The sequence below is a fragment of the Schistocerca nitens genome, chromosome 2 (genome assembly GCF_023898315.1).
Source record: "Schistocerca nitens isolate TAMUIC-IGC-003100 chromosome 2, iqSchNite1.1, whole genome shotgun sequence".
Taxonomy (NCBI): domain Eukaryota; kingdom Metazoa; phylum Arthropoda; class Insecta; order Orthoptera; family Acrididae; genus Schistocerca; species Schistocerca nitens.
This window is the reverse complement of record NC_064615.1, coordinates 219,677,965-219,695,339: the sequence shown is the minus strand read 5'-3', so window position 1 is coordinate 219,695,339 and position 17,375 is coordinate 219,677,965. Positions and strand designations below refer to the sequence as shown.

General features: G+C 46.0%; 1 pseudogene; it reads left to right on the top strand.

Moving 5' to 3' along the window:
- The first annotated feature begins 14,624 nt into the window (after positions 1-14,624).
- On the top strand, positions 14,625-14,742 carry LOC126237839 (5S ribosomal RNA; annotated as a pseudogene).
- The last annotated feature ends 2,633 nt before the right edge of the window (positions 14,743-17,375 follow it).

The window sequence follows — 17,375 nt, the reverse complement described above, 5'->3', positions numbered from 1 at the left end:
AATTCTGTCACAGACAGCAAAGGACTTGGAAGAGCAGTTGAACGGAATGGATGGTGTCTTGAAGGGAGGATATAAGATGAACATCAACAAAAGCAAAACGAGGATAATGGAATGTAGTCGAATTAAGTCGGGTGATGCTGAGGGTATTAGATTAGGAAATGAGACACTTAAAGTTGTAAAGGAGGTTTGCTATTTAGGGAGTAAAATAACTGATGATGGTCGAAGTAGAGAGGATATAAAATGTAGACTGGCAATGGCAAGGAAAGCGTTTCTGAAGAAGATAAATTTGTTAACATCGAGTATAGATTTAAGTGTCAGGAAGTCTTTTCTGAAAGTATTTGTATGGAGTGTAGCCATGTATGGAAGTGAAACATGGACGATAACCAGTTTGGACAAGAAGAGAATAGAAGCTTTCGAAATGTGGTGCTACAGAAGAATGCTGAAGATAAGGTGGGTAGATCACGTAACTACTGAGGAGGTATTGAATAGGGTTGGGGAGAAGAGAAGTTTGTGGCACAACTTGACTAGAAGAAGGGATCGGTTGGTAGGACATGTTTTGAGGCATCGAGGGATCACAAATTTAGCATTGGAGGGCACCGTGGAGGGTAAAAATCGTAGAGGGAGACCAAGAGATGAATACACTAAGCAGATTCAGAAGGATGTAGGTTGAAGTAGGTACTGGGAGATGAAGAAGCTTGCACAGGATAGAGGAGCATGGAGAGCTGCATCAAACCAGTCTCACGACTGAAGACCACAACAACAACAACGTATGGGAATTGAATTTTGTGAAGAATCGGTGTTGGATGGGGTTAATGGTGGAATCTTAAAAGAGAACACTCCCTTTACCAGTGCAACCGTGTTCCTCGTTGCCTGAATGCCAGCTCAAACCTGTGGTTTCGCGTCGTCAGGACCACTTTGCACCATTACCAACGAGACAGGAGCATCGTGATGGTATATACACTGTAAGAATAATGGAAGAAAAAGTCATAATGAAGTCAGCAGTGCACATAAAATGGCTAACGAGGACGATGATGAAGGTGATGTTGATGAACCACACGCACAGTGGGAACATCTCTTGATAGAACAGTAATTAAACGCTCCGCCCAATAGCGACGTACACGAGTATTTTGCGAGAGTGAAAACGTGAGCTATAATCACGCTAGCGGACAGCAGGGAATTCCGCGAGGATTGTGCAACGTGTATCCCGTTTTTCACAATGGGAACTAACAACCGTCGTAATTACCGCCTGGTTGCGACAGCACCGCTTTTGTGTCTAGGAGTCTGAATGAGGCGTTGCATTAGCGGGCCCTGTAACGTCCCGTCCTGGTCTAGAGGGCGCGCGTTGCCTCACCGGGGCTGGGCACACTTGTCACTGGCAGCTGGACCCAGTGGCCGCGTCACACACACCATCCATTCCACCGTTTTCTCCATCGTACTGCTGCGAGTGTAATTTTAAATATAAATGTAACGCGCCACGCTGACCAACTTCCTCCATTTCACAGGCAAAGGGCTCCGACACAAAGGATGTAATTAAAAACAAATTTTCCCAGATGCTGAGTATCTGTGTACACGTTTGCCACCGTTAGTAGAGCTATGGCCAGAAGGGCACTTCAGAAGAGCACAAACTACAGGCATCGCTCCAGTAGGCTTACGGCAATAACGGAATAATCTAGTTTGTGATAAATTACTGACGCGTGACACAATTTTCTCATCGTAGGTCTGTAATCTCTGAGTGCTGCAACGCACTTTATTTACACTAATGGCCATTAAAATTGCTACACCAATAAGAAATTCAGATGATAAACAGGTATTCATTGGACAAATATATTATACTAGAACTGACATGTGATTACATTTTCACGTAGTTTGGGTGCATAGATCATGAGAAATCAGTACCCATAACAACCACCTCTGGCCCTAATAACGGCCTTGATACGCCTGGACATTGAGTCAAACAGAGCTTGGATGGTGTGTACAGGTACAGCTGCCCATGCAGCTTCAACACGATACCACAGTTCATCAAGAGTAGTGACTGGCGTATTGTGACGAGCCAGTTGTTCGGCCACCATTGAGCAGACGTTTTCAATTGGTAAGAGCTCTGGAGAATGTGCTGGCCATGGCAGCAGTCGAACATTTTCCGTATCCAGAAAGGCCTGTACAGGACCTGCAATATGCGGTCGTGCATTATCCTGCTGAAATGTAGGGTTTCGCAGGGATCTAATGAAGAGTAGAGCCACGGGTCGTAACACATCTGAAATGTAACGGTCACTGTTCAAAGTGCCGTCAATGGGAACAAGAGGTGACCGAGACGTGTAGCCAATGCCACCCCATACCATCACGCCGGGTGATACACCAGTATGGCGATGACGAATACACGCTTCCAATGTGCGTTCACCGCGATGTCGCCAAACACGCATGCAACCATCATGATGCTGTAAACAGAACCTGGATTCATCCGAAAAAATGACGTTTTGCCATTCGTGCACCCAGGTTCGTCGTCGAGTACACCATCGCAGGCGCTCCTGTCTGTGATGCAGCGTCAAGGGTAACCGCAGCCACGGTCTCCGAGCTGATAGTCCATGCTGCTGCAAACGTCGTCGAACTGTTCGTGCAGATGGTTGTTGCCTTGCAAACGTCCCCATCTGCTGACTCAGGCATCGAGACGTGGCTGCACGATCCGTTACAGCCATGCGGATATGATGCCTGTCATCTCGACTGCTAGTGATACGAGGCTATTGGGATCCAGCACGGCGTTCCGTATTACCCTCCTGAACCCACCGTTTCCATATTCTGCTAACAGTCATTGGATCTCGACGAACGCGAGCAGCAATGTCGCGATACGATAAACCGCAATCGCGATAGGCTACAATCCGACCTTTATGAATGTCGGAAACGTGGTGGCACGCATTTCTCCTCCCTACACGAGGCATGACAACAACGTTTCACCAGGCAACGCCGGTGAGCTGCTGTTTGTGTATGAGAAATCGGTTGGAAACTTTCCTCATGTCCGCACGTTGTAAGTGTCGCCACCGGCGCCAACCTTGTGTGAATTCTCTGAAAAGCTAATCATTTGCATATCACAGCATCTTCTTCCTGTCGGTTAAATTTCGCGTCTGCAGCACGTCATTTTCGTGGTATGCACTTTTAATGTCGAGTAGTGTAAATTTCCCATTCAGTTTAATTTGATTTGTTAACACCCTGAAGATCCAAATAAACTGGTACACCTGCCTAATATCCTGTCGGGCCCCCGATAGCCATCAGAAGTGCCGTAACACTACGTGGTATGGACTCAACTAATGTCTGAAGTAGTGTTGGAGGGACTGACACCATGAATACTGCAGCGCTGTCCATAAATCCGTAAGAGTACAAGGGGGTGGAGATCTCTTCTGAACAGCACGTTGCAAGGCATCCCGGATATGCTCAATGATGTCCATGTTTTGGGAATTTGGTGGCCAACGGAAGTGTTTAAGCCCAGAAGAGTGTTCCTGGATCCACTGTGTAGCAATTATGGACGTGTGGGATGTCGCATTGTCCTGCTGGAATTGCCCAAGTCCGTCCGAATGCACAATGGACATGAATGGATGCAGGTCGAGCACTCCGGCACCTCTGAGCACATGAGCTGGGTACTTTATTCGTCTAAGTTGAACTTAGTCGCAGACCTATCCAATGACTGGTTCTGCGGCCATTTCAGCCTCCATCTGCAGAATGGTTTCCATAACTTCAAGTTTCATTCTGAAGATTTGCTTGCAGATTTTACGGTCAATACGCATTCAACTCCGGCTGCAGATGAAAATGTATACGATTCTATAGCTCTGTCTGTCTTTCTACTCTAACATTTCAGCAATCACGGTACCACTTCACGATTATAATTGTTTCGCACTGATGTGCGTTTGTTATAATCAGTCACCAGATCCTTTAATCAGCCTTCCCAAGGAATTCGTCTGCTTAATCAGATGTTTTATTGGGCGCTTTCATTGTAAAAAACTGAATTAATTGTGATTCATGTTTTAATTTCCGTAGCCAATAACTTTCTTACTCATTATTTTGGAGGGCAATAGTTAGTTATGTCAGATCAATAGGGTCAGTTTAAATACCTCTAGTCATAGCACAACCAGTGTACACTTGCACCCCCAGGCGAAACATGGAGTCAAGGCCATGTGCTCTTTCGGCGTGAGGAATTAAGTACCAGCAACCAAAATTACGTTTTCCCTACTCCACAGAAATTATCCTGAATATATTTTGTTGGACTAGCTCTCCTGAAAGACAGGAGGTTGCCGAAAGATATTGTCAGGAGTAAAGCTCTTAGGGTGGGTCAAAAGTCGTGCCTGGAAAACTCAGCAGCTAAGAGCACTGCCTGCAGAATGTGTGTCCATGGGTTCGAGTCCCGGTATGGGACAATTTTAATCCTTCACGAAGTTCCAAATTCACTGCAGATTGAAAGATTCTTTCTGAAAACAATTCTTCGTGCAGTGGCGAAACCATATCTCGACAATATCCTTTCCTCCCGGAATGCTAGTCCTGCAAAGAAGTGTAGGGAAACCGTGGAGTTTAGAAGGTAGGAGAGATGTACGGGTGGCGGTACTGAAGCTGTGAGGGCAGATCGTTAGGTCGTGCCTGCCTGGATAGCTCAGTCGATAGAAGCACTGGCTGCGGAAAGTAAACATCCAGGTTCGAGTCCCGATCTGCCACAGAATTTTAAGCTACCAGGAAGTTTCAAAACAGAGCACACACAATTGCGGAGTTAATCATTCATTCTGCAAGCAGAAACGTAACGTCTCCCGAAGTGGAGCGAGATGCCTACATTAGTCATCAGATATTGATCAATCTGTAAGCCAAGGAAACGTCGATCAGATCGAAAGGTATCATGTCAAAAAAATAAATGTGCGACTGAGACGCCAAAATAAGCGATAAATTTTAAATATCAACACAGCTGCGGAGCGTCTCGCGACGAATATGTCGCCAATAGTGAAAATAGTGAAGTGAAATAGTGAAGTTTGGAAAGTAGGAGACGAGCTACTGGAGGAAGTAAAGCTATGAGGACGGAGCGTGAGTCGTGCTTGGGTAGCTCAGATGGTAGAGCACTTGCCCGCGAAAGGCAAAGGTCCCGAGTTCGAGTTTTGGTCCGGCAACAAAGAAATTTGTTTTCGATGGTCTATAGTTTGATCTGATGACGGTAGTCGTCAAAACGTCATGATAAATAAAAATGTGATCTAGAGGGCTTTATAAGTGAAGAATATAGCACCCAGCCACGCTTCATACAGCTTCATTCGTGCCAAAACGGATTTCAGACTTTCACTCATCTTAAAGTTGCGTAACACATTTATACAAGGATGGTCAGAAGTAGTCTGAAGAGCTTGTGAGGGTGTCGTAGTGCAGGCTGCACTTAAAATAATTGTTAAGAAAAAAAATCGATCCGTTTCCGACTTAATTAGCATCAAAGTTTGCAGTCAGACCGTTGCGCCAGACACAGTTCTCATAGAGCAGATGACAGAGCACGAGACTGCTCAGCTTTTGGCTGGGGTTCGAACATTATTACCGTCCCAGGTCCAGTGTTTGTATCTCTCTCTTGTTAGGTTTTAGGAAACGAAACGAACAACACGTTTGGCGATACCTTCTCTGGCGCGCAGCATGAATTTCCTCGCGCAACGGCCTAATTGACTAACTTCAGTGCTAATTAACTCGGCACAATATATCGAATTTTTTCCTCTTCAATATCTCATTACAACCTACCCTGCAATACCCTTACAAGCTTATCGGGCTGTTTCTGGCCACCCTGTATAATCAGTACAACGTTCTGTCGACCGTATCACACTTCGGTTAGCCTCTGAAAAATTGCAATTCATGTGACTAAATCGTTTCCCGAGTTCTTTATGTTTAGTTGTCTTTTATAACGTTTTTGTATTTATGGACATAGAACAAACACTCTTAAGTTCACTGACGCTGCGCACATAGCTATGTGGCCGACTAATCCGTTTGTTAACGTCCGTAGTTGAATTTAGGGTGACGTTAGAATCTTTTTTACGCATTCTCGAATTTTCTAAGTCAGTGGCATTTACATAATATTGTTAGCCTTGAAACGTGATATATGGCTCTATATGACTGACGAAACTCTTAGGAGTGACGTATTGCAACACGGGATCTGCTGTATAATGTATTTACAATTGTACGATCAGTTCAGTCCTTTTTTTGTTAATAACAGATGATTAGACTAAATAGAAAAATATAATATTTACAAATAATGTGTTGCAAAAGTAGATGAGTAAAAAAATATTATTTCAAAATATTGTATTTTGACTCTTGTTCTATAATATATATTTAACACCAGCCATTCACAATAATTTGTGCTGAAAAATGGTCTCTGACTCAAACCGGTCGTATAATATGTTATTTCTAAGATTCATGAAAGCTGTGAAATACAATCAACAAAACCTATGCTGAGAAAAATGCTCAACACACAATGCATATATTACAATGAGTCGCCTTGAGGCTGCTTGCTGTATTTCTTCAAGTGATCCTCTGTGTTATTGTAATATTCATTCATTTTTTGAAATGACATAATACCGTGTATAACTTACTACAAACACTCTTACCTGTTCGAATATCTTCGATCAAGGTTAAACGTTTCTGCTGTTCGCATCGACTCTTTTTCATACGCACGCGAATTGTCACTCTGCTGTTTTCCAGAGAGGCGCTTATTTTTAAACATGTTGCCGCTTCCCGTATCTCGTGATATGTGTTGCGTATGTCAGAAGATCTTGCTAGCGCGGGCGAATCAGGAAAAGGACCACGTACTTTCGGTTGTGTGGAAGCATGGTCAGCCGGAAGCTTCGTTTAGGATCTGAATGCTGTTATACTCGAGCGAATTCTGTACTGTGAGGTGGTGGACGCCAGCAGCGGTTTTGACCATGTTCCACCATACACGAAGGGTGAGATCGTAACGTGGTCTTAGATTAAGCAAAGTTTCTCACGCCTATCCGACTAGACTCATTTGAAACGTCTTTGTTTATCGAGTCATAGTTAGCAGGAGTACAGCGTGGCTTGTTGACATTATAAAAAAAGTTTGCGTTCCTTTTTGGTCAGTTCAGAATATCCACGGGGATAGCGATATCCACTCGTATCCCATTCATCCACGATCATTAGTGGCATTCAATTTCTGTCTCATTCAATCAAAAATGAAATGGCTCTGAGCACTATGGGACTTAACTTCTGAGGTCATCAGTTCCCTAGAACGTAGAACTAGTTAAACCTAACTAACCTAAGGATATCACACACATCCATGCCCGAGGCAGGATTCGAACCTGCGACCGTAGCGGTCGCGCGGTTCCGGACTGAAGCGCCTAGAACCGCTAGGCCACTCTGGTCGGCCTCATTCAATCGTAGAGAACAAGCTGCCTTGGTAAGCTTTTTCTATGAATAATATAAAACCTTGGTATATTATGCCCCTTTGTGTAAAAACTGAAATTGCATGTAACTGCGTGTCTAAATAACCTATTACGTATCCAGACAGTGAACATTGGATTGATTTTGCAACAGTATCGGTATTTGTCCGCTTACTGTGTTAAGCTCCCATGGATCGTTCTTGAACCACTTGGCTTGGCACGTTTACGACTACAACTGATCATATCCTGACTGCTTTCCCTTTTTAACGGCTATGTTTAAACAAGCAATGCACTCGCTTCATAGAGCCAATTATTATTCTCTTGTTTAACATAATATTTCACCTTCCCCGTAAGTATCAGTGTCTCTTTTTGCTGATAAGTGCAGTTACACTGGCAGCTCTATTTTTTCAGATCAGATCTCTTAATAAGTTCGTTAAAAATCACAAGAAATTAGATGTTAATGCTTTTCGGATTAATACTTTTGGATGCGTAATCTCAGATTTTTTATTTGTTCACATCTCACAGGAGGCTTATACACTACTGGCCATTAAAATTGCTACACCAAGAGGAACTGCAGATCATAAACGGGTATTCATTGGACAAATATATTATACTAGAACTGACATGTGATTACATTTTCACGCAATTTGGGTGCATAGATCCTGAGAAATCAGTACCCACAACAACCACCTCTGGCCATAATAACGGCCTTGATACGCCTGGGCATTGAGTCAAACACAGCTTGGATAGCGTGTACAGGTACAGCTGCCCATTCAGCTTCAACACGATACCACAGTTCATCAAGAGTAGTCACTGGCGTATTGTGACGGGCCAGTTGCTCGGCCACCATTGACCAGATGTTTTCAGTTGCTGAGAGATCTGGAGAATGTGCTGGCCAGGGCAGCAGTCGAACATTTTCTGTATCCAGAAAGGCCCGTACAGGACCTGCAACATGCGATCGTGCATTGTCCTGCTGAAATGTAGGGTTTCGCAGGGATCGAATGAAGGGTAGAGACACGGGTCGTAACACATCTGAACTGTAACGTCCACTGTTCAAAGTGCCGTCAGTGCGAACAAGAGGTGGCCGAGACGTGTAACCAATGGCACCCCATAGCAGCACGCCGGGTGATACGCCAGTACGGCGATGACGAATATACGCTTCCAATGTGCGTTCACCGAGATGCGACCATCATGATGCTGTAAACAGAACTTGGATTCATCCGAAAAAATGACGTTTTGCAATTCGTGCACCCAGGTTCGTCGCTGAGTACACCATCGCAGGCGCTCCTGTCTATGGTGCAGCGTCTAGGGTAACCGCAGCCATGGTCTCCGAGCTGATAGTCCATGCTGCTGCAAACGTCGTCGAACTATTCGTGTAGATGGTTGTTGTCTTGCGAACGTCCCCACCTGTTGACTCAGGGATCCAGACGTGGCTGCACAATCTGTTACAGCCATGCGGATAAGATGCCTGTCATTTCGACTGCTAGTGATACGAGGTCGTTGGGATCCAGCACGGCGTTCCGTACTACCCTCCTGAACCCACCGATTCAATATTCTGCTAACAGTCATTGGATCTCGACCAACGCGAACAGCAATGTCCCGATACGATAAACCGCAATCACGATAGCCTACAATCCGACCTTTATCGAAGTCGGAAACGTGATGGTACGCATTTCTCCTCCTTACACGAGGCATGACAACAACGTTTCACCAGGCAACGCCGGTCAGCTGCTGTTTGTGTATGAGAAATCGGTTGGAAACTTTCCTCATGTCAGCACGTTGTAGGTGTCGCCACCGGCGCCAACCTTGTGTGAATGCTCTGAAAAGCTAATCATTTGCATATCACAACATCTTCTTCCTGTCGGTTAAATTTCGCGTCTGTAGCACGTCATCTTCGTGGTGTAGCAATTTTAATGGCCACTAGTGTCCATATGCATTGCTCGATTGCTTGTCTGCAAAACTAACCTCTTCACACTAAGAATCTATTAGCTTTGCATATCTCCTTTGCTAGCCTCCTGCAAGACACGAACAAAATTCACGTTGCGCTTGCGAACGATTAATCATACTGAGTATTTAGAGTCAGAGTGCGTTATCACGAGAGCTATCCTGAAAAATGGCGTGGAAATAGTTAAAAGAACTTCTCAGAACTTTTGTTTGAACGCTTAATTCAAGTTTCAAGGCAAAGGTTAGCTTTCAAAGTATGGTACGATAACAAATGAAAAAAGTCAGAAACCGTCTGTTTACTCGGATTATCATTTTCTACTGTTTTTTATGGGTTAGCAGGTTAACTTCAGATCTCACATCTTATTAGTGCGACTACAATGACTCAGACAGGTTTTTCTTTCTTCATAGTTGTTGAACATGGAGCTGTGTATGCAAGAGCTTCCTGCGTTAGAAATAATAGCCAACCAGTTGCAAAATACAGGTTTATTAAATTTGGGGATGATTTCGATGGCTTTAAATGAGTCTTCTTCAAAAGATATAGGACGTACAACCACAGATCTATCCACTTTGACTATAGATGATGTGATTTTACGTCCTACATCTTTTGCAGAAAACGGTTTTAAAACCATCGCAACCATGGTCAAGGTTTGAAAAACCTGTATTTTGTTACTGGTTATCTTTACTTCGAATGCACTGAAGTTTCTTCATGCTATTAAAAGTGGTCACGATATCCTCAGAGGACATGTCTTCAAGTAAGAAGCGATAACAGACGTCACTTAAGGGGCTTACTAGCTAGGCCAACGAAGGCGAACGAACGGTAGAGACTGGATTCGGCAGAACGTTGATCGCCAATGCATTGGCAATTGGCTTCTGATCCACAGCAAACGACGGGCTTCGTTCATTTGGAATCAAAGTTGGCTCTGATAACGTGCCGATGTTGCGCACGTCTTGGAATTGTGATAAAGTAGCGGCCAATCTACAGATTGAAGAAGCAATGACAGAGACAGATTCAGGAGTGGAATTAAAATTCAAGGTGAAACGGTATCAATGACAAATCGCTGATGATATCGTTATCTTCAGTGAAAATGAAGAAGAATTATAGGATCTGATGAATGGAATGAACTGTCTCATGATTACAGAATAGGGACTGAGACTAAATCAAAGAAAGACGAAAGTAATGAGAAGTAGAAGAAATGAGAACTTCGAGAAATTTAGCATCAGGATTGATGGTCACAATGTAGATGAAGGTGTAGGTAGGAAAATCAACCATGACGGACGGAGCAAGGTGGACATAAAAAACAGACCAGCAAAAGGTCAAGAAAGGCAAACAAGGTATTACTGAGCAAGATAAATCTACTAGTATCAATAATTTGAGGGAGAATTTTCTGAGAATGTACGTTTGGATCACAATATTGCATGTACGTTGGAAAGACAGGAAAAGAAAATAATCTAATCGTCTGAGATATGATGCTACTGAAGAATTACTGTAGTCGACATAATCGTTCTGTGAGAATCAGCAACTGTTTAGGTAATTAAGATAATTCTCATTCATTGTGCCATCTCAGTTACACATTTCTTAATTAGATTACATGTTTAGATCACACTGGATCATCTTCAGATCTAAGTAGCTGAGTCAGCAACCCGTCTGTCTACTCACAACCACATATCGGAGTACTGTACTGCCAGAGTGCTGTACTCTGACTTGTGGTTCTGAGTAGACAAGACGGGTTGTCGACGCAATTACTTACAGCTGAAGATGATCCATTGTGATCGAAACTTGTAATCTAATTAAGAAAAGTGCAACTGAGACAGAACAATAAATGAGTGTTATCTTAACTGTAGAAGAAAGTTGAAAATTAGGTTGACTGCTAAGGTAAGGAATGAGGAGGTTCACCATAAAATTGGCGGGGAAAGGAATACATGGAAAACACTGATGAGCTGTGTTCACTCCCAACTATGCGTTTTCCTGAACTTGGCAGTCTATCTGTATTTGGTTTCCCGCCCTTGTTGTGGTTACGCCGTGGTTCTTCTTCCTTCTGCGTGTGGCAACAGCGATGTGTCCATATTTGCGCCGTGTACCATCTTTGGTTTTGTGCATATACACTCCTGGAAATTGAAATAAGAACACCATGAATTCATTGTCCCAGGAAGGGGAAACTTTATTGACACATTCCTGGGGTCAGATACATCACATGATCACACTGACAGAACCACAGGCACATAGACACAGGCAACAGAGCATGCACAATCTCGGCACTAGTACAGTGTATATCCACCTTTCACAGCAATGCAGGCTGCTATTCTCCCATGGAGACGATCGTAGAGATGCTGGATGTAGTCCTGTGGAACGGCTTGCCATGCCATTTCCACCTGGCGCCTCAGTTGGACCAGCGTTCGTGCTGGACGAGCAGACCGCGTGAGACGACGCTTCATCCAGTCCCAAACATGCTCAATGGGGGACAGATCCGGAGATCTTGCTGGCCAGGGTAGTTGACTTACACCTTCTAGAGCACGTTGGGTGGCACGGGATACATGCGGACGTGCATTGTCCTGTTGGAACAGCAAGTTCCCTTGCCGGTCTAGGAATGGTAGAACGATGGGATCGATGATGGTTTGGATGTACCGTGCACTATTCAGTGTCCCCTAGACGATCACCAGTGGTGTACGGCCAGTGTAGGAGATCGCTCCCCACACCATGATGCCGGGTGTTGGCCCTGTGTGCCTCGGTCGTATGCAGTCCTGATTGTGGCGCTCACCTGCACGGCGCCAAACACGCATACGACCATCATTGGCACCAAGGCAGAAGCGACTCTCATCGCTGAAGACGACACGTCTCCATTCGTCCCTCGATTCACGCCTGTCGCGACACCACTGGAGGCGGGCTGCACGATGTTGGGGCGTGAGCAGAAGACGGCCTAACGGTGTGCGGGACCATAGCCCAGCTTCACGGAGACGGTTGCGAATGGTCCTCGCCGATACCCCAGGAGCAACAGTGTCCCTAATTTGCTGGGAAGTGGCGGTGCGGTCCCCTACGGCACTGCGTAGGATCCTACAGTGTTGGCGTGCATCCGTGCGTCGCTGCGGTCCGGTCCCAGGTCGACGGGCATGTGCACCTTCCGCCGACCACTGGCGACAACATCGATGTACTGTGGAGACCTCACGCCCCACGTGTTGAGCAATTCGGCGGTACGTCCACCCGGCCTCCCGCATGCCCACTATACGCCCTCGCTCAAAGTCCGTCAACTGCACATACGGTTCACGTCCACGCTGTCGCGGCATGCTACCAGTGTTAAAGACTGCGATGGAGCTCCGTATGCCACGGCAAACTGGCTGACACTGACGGTGGCGGTGCACAAATGCTGCGCAGCTAGCGCCATTCGACGGCCAACACCGCGGTTCCTGGTGTGTCCGCTGTGCCGTGCGTGTGGTCATTGCTTGTACAGCCCTCTCGCAGTGTCCGGAGCAAGTATGGTGGGTCTGACACACCGGTGTCAATGTGTTCTTTTTTCCATTTCCAGGAGTGTAGTTTCCGGCTAGGGGGTTTGCGGCCAGTCCGTCGTTTGCTGCGGACCTGGGAAGATATCTCCGCGCGGTGCAGTCGGCTGCGTCCGCTGGCGGTCCCTGCGCAGTGTCGGAGCGTGTGTGGAGCTGTCCGATCGGTACGAGCTTCGTGGTTCACCGACCCAGGACGACAAAGTTGAGTAGTGGTTTCAACTACCCAAGCCTCGTCCATTCATGTTGTGAGGTTCGTTTCGGTGGTTCGCTGTAGGGGAGGTTTCCCTGTGAGTAACACTGAGTGTTTGTATTGCTGAAATTTAGCCGCCATGCAGTGGAATTAACCAGCAATTCGAGTGCATCAGCGGAATTTTCTGCCTCGTGGCCGTTAGCGTTCAGTTACCAGCCCTGGCCACTAACGTAATTTCAGGCAGTGTCCTTTCCCCACCTGTTGTCGCTGTCCAACACGGTGTGTAGTTTTGACAGTTTAATACATATACATATTTGATTGTGGAATTGTCATGTACCAATTGGTGGCAAGCAAGTCGTTTGTCGGTCGGTCCGTGGCTGTCCCTCACCTAAGTGAACGAGGGCAGACCGACCCCCTGGAGGCTTCTGAATGCTGTTGTCTTTCTCACTGGTGTTTAATTGTCTGTTTATAATCTGTCATAGCCAATGATAAAAAATTCTTGGTTTTCTGTGTTTTATGTAAGTAAGTCTGAATTCCGGCAAGTGGATATTTGCTGAATGGCCGTTCCCATTGTGTTGTCTTTTCTTTTAGTCCGATTTCAGCTACTTAAAACTTAAGGCTTATGGTTATATTTTTTTTTTAATTTTGGAAAATTAATTGTGGGCCTTCAGCCTTGGAACCTTATTCTTAAAATTAGCTTTCAAGCTTAAACATTTCGGCTTGGAACCTTATTTTTAAAATTACCTTTCAAGCTTAAACATTGTGGGCCTTCTGCCTTTGTAAGGTTATGGTTCAAATGGCTCTGAGCACTATGGGACTTAACATCTACGGTCATCAGTCCCCTAGAACTTAGAACTGCTTAAACCTAACTAACCTAAGGACATCACACAACACCCAGTCATCACGAGGCAGAGAAAATCCCTGACCCCGCCGGGAATCGAACCCGGGCGCGGGATGTAAGGTTATGGTAATTTATTTTAAAATCTTGAAAATTTTATTGTGGGCCTTCGGCCGTTTGTATTGCATCTTGTTTATGTTTGTCTATCCACCCTAGCCTTGAGGCTTTCAGCCTAGCCGTGATATAATAAAATTTTTTAAGTATTTTATTTGCTGTTGTAACTGCATTTTATTGTCTTGTTGATTTTTAAGATTTCTTGTTTGGAGACCATCAGCCGTGAAAGAATTTGAGTTTCAAACTCGTAGTTGTAAAAGTTAGGCTATGTGCCGCTTTGGTTGGAAATGTGTTATTAAATTACAATAAATTACAATTGTTAGGTGAAACTGACCCCAACCTCATTTGGCCATTTCCACAATCCTAATCACCTGTTCTGCCCAGCGGGTTTAGTGGCCGTCTCAACTGACAAGAAGAAGCGACAGGATAACAGGACATCTGTTAAGACACCACTTTCATCGTAGTAGAGGGGGTTGTAGAGAGTAAAAAGTGTAGGGGAATACAGAGATTGGAATACATCTGCCAAATAATTGAGGATGCAGATTGCAAGTGCTGCTCTGAAAAGGGGAGGTTGACACAGGAGAGGAATTCGTGGCGGGCCACATCAAACCAGTCAGAAGACTGATGACTAAGGAAAAAAAAATACACGCTAAGCAAATCTTGAGGCAACGGCCTTGCCGCAATGGATACACCGGTTCTCGTGAGATCACCGAAGTTAAGCGCCGTCGGGCGTGGTCGGCACTTGGATGGGTGACCATCTGGGCCGCCATGCGCTGTTGCCATTTTTCGGGGTGCACTCAGCCTCGTCATGCCAATTTAGGAGCTACTCGACCGAATAGTAGCGGCTTCGATCAAGAATACCATCATAACGACCGGGAGAGCGGTGTGCTGACCCCACGCCCTTCCTATCCGCATCCTCCACTCAGGTTGACACGGCGGTCCTTGACGACGGAGTGCATTTTTTTTTTAAGCAAATCTTGGCCGACGTTTGTTGGCCTAGTGTGTAGGCGCCTCAGGAGCAACGGTCCAGGTCCCGGTCCCAGGACGGTGCCCTGCGGAACGCCGGCCACTGGCCGGGTTCCGGACGGCGGCTCCACACACGCGCGCACGCCACGTCTCGGCGAGACGTTCTCTCGCCGGCACACGTCCCGTTAGGCTGTTGCGCATAATGAAGGCGGCGCAGGAAACGCTCGCATTCCTGGCTGTGTCCCGCGGTGCAGCTCCGCCGCGGAAGCGAACCTGTGCTGCGCGGCGCGGCTGGTGCGTGCCGAGCTTGCGGCCTCGCCACCTGCCGGAAGCGTCGCTATCTGCCATCGCAGCGGCACTGGCTGCGGCTGGCGGGGCTAATTGTGGCCGGGGCAGCCGCTTAATTGTTACGAGTAGCGGAGGAGCGCGCCGCTGCACGCCGCGCTCTGCCGTCCAAAACACAACGCGCGGGGACGCACCCGGCTGGGACAACACCGATCTCACGATAGCTCACTGTCTCCCCTGCACTGCATTCCTTCCCTACCCTAGTCACTCACGGTGCATCTGAAGACAGGCTGTCGCTAATGTTCTAATTTCACCCTCATTATCATTACGTGTATATAGGGAGATCCATTGATTGTGACTGGGCCAAATATCTCACGAAATAAGCTTCAAACGAAAAAACTACAAAGAATGAAACTTGTCTAGCTTGAAGGGGGAAACCAGATGGCGCTATGGTTGGCCCGCTAGATGGCGCTGCCATAGGTCAAACGGATATCAACTGCTCTTTTTAAAAAATAGGAACCCCCATTTTTTATTACATATTCGTGTAGTACGTAAGGAAATATGAATGTTTTAGTTGGACCACTTTTTTCGCTTTGTGATAGATGGCGCTGTAATAGTCACAAACATATGGCTCACAATTTTAGACAGGTAGGTTTTGTAAACTAAAATACAGAACGTAGGTATGTTTGAACATTTTATTTCGGTTGTTCCAATGTGATACATGTACCATAGTGAGCTTATCATTTCTGAGAACGCATGCTGTTACAGCGTCATTACCTGTAAATACCACATTAATGCAATAAATGCTCAAAATGATGTCCGTTAACCTCAATGCATTTGGCAATATGTGTAACGACGTTCCTCTCAACAGCGAGCAGTTCGCCTTCCGTAATGTTCACACATGCATTGACAGTGCGCTGACGCATGTTGTCAGGCGTTGTCGGGGCTCGCGATAGCAAATATCCTTCAACTTTCCCCACAGAAAGAAATCCAGGGATTGCTACTCAATACCGTTTCAACCGCACGCGAGCTATGTTCCGGACAACCATCATGTTGGAAGTTGTAATATGTCGTGGTCTCCTGACCTTCATTGCTTACGTATTCCGCCCTCACAATCATATTCCGCACATCAAGACGCTTCATTCGAACCCGAACTCGATAAGATAAAGTCAATGTTGTATGAATTCATGTAACCGATATGCAAATAACAAGTGCGCATAGGCTGGCGTACACACATACATTCCAGACACGACGGTCACAGGAGCTTTTAGTTCGAGAGGCAGACCACACACTGGGAGGCCGGTCTCTTCAGAGGATGAGTCAACCTCGGCCGCCCGTGGAGCAGACAGCGTGTGCCCGAGTGAAAGGGGGAATGACCCCGTGTTCGGCTTAAAAGCAAATTCCGCTACATTGTGTGGGAGCGTCCAACCTACGCATTCTTTACACATAGCACACAGTTTCAGAGATATTCACAGGGAGACAGCAAACGCCAAACGCCGATACTACAGATTTCCGGATTGGTCGCCTTAAACGAAACGTCATTCTCCCGTTTTAGAAGAGCAATGCTGATTGGCAGACGATATTTCTGACGCCTTGAGCTGAAGGAGTTATGGAAGAGACCGAAAGATATACCCCTTCACGTCTGGCGTGGAGAGGCGCCGTTCTGTTGTCGCTCTTGGAGCGAGGAACAAGTCTCTCCTCAGTACTTCACTGGGAGAGCACCTCTGTCGAGAGCGAATCGAAGTGCGACTCTATATTGAGTCCTTGCGATTAAGCGTTGTTCACTGTGTTGGTCGACACACTTATTGTGCGGTGTGAATGGACAGAGTTATAGTTAAACGCCTGCGAGCGAATTTTTGAGTGGCATCGCAGTGGACTGGTTATCTGAGCGGTGTACCACGCCAATAGTTAGACTAGGGGCGAATAGGAATCCTTGACTTCATCAAGGCGTAGGGAGAGTTTAATTGGCGAAGGTCAATCCAGATAGAACGAGAGTTATCTTATTTGTCAGCAGTGAGCGGTGCAGACTGCAGTCATCGCAGCTTAGGGTATTGTGCGCTACAGCTACTGCGAGCCCCATATTTCCTCCACAACAGTACACTTCACTGCATTTCACATGCGACAGCCTCGACCGTACCTAGCAACATTCTAAAAGGATAATTAT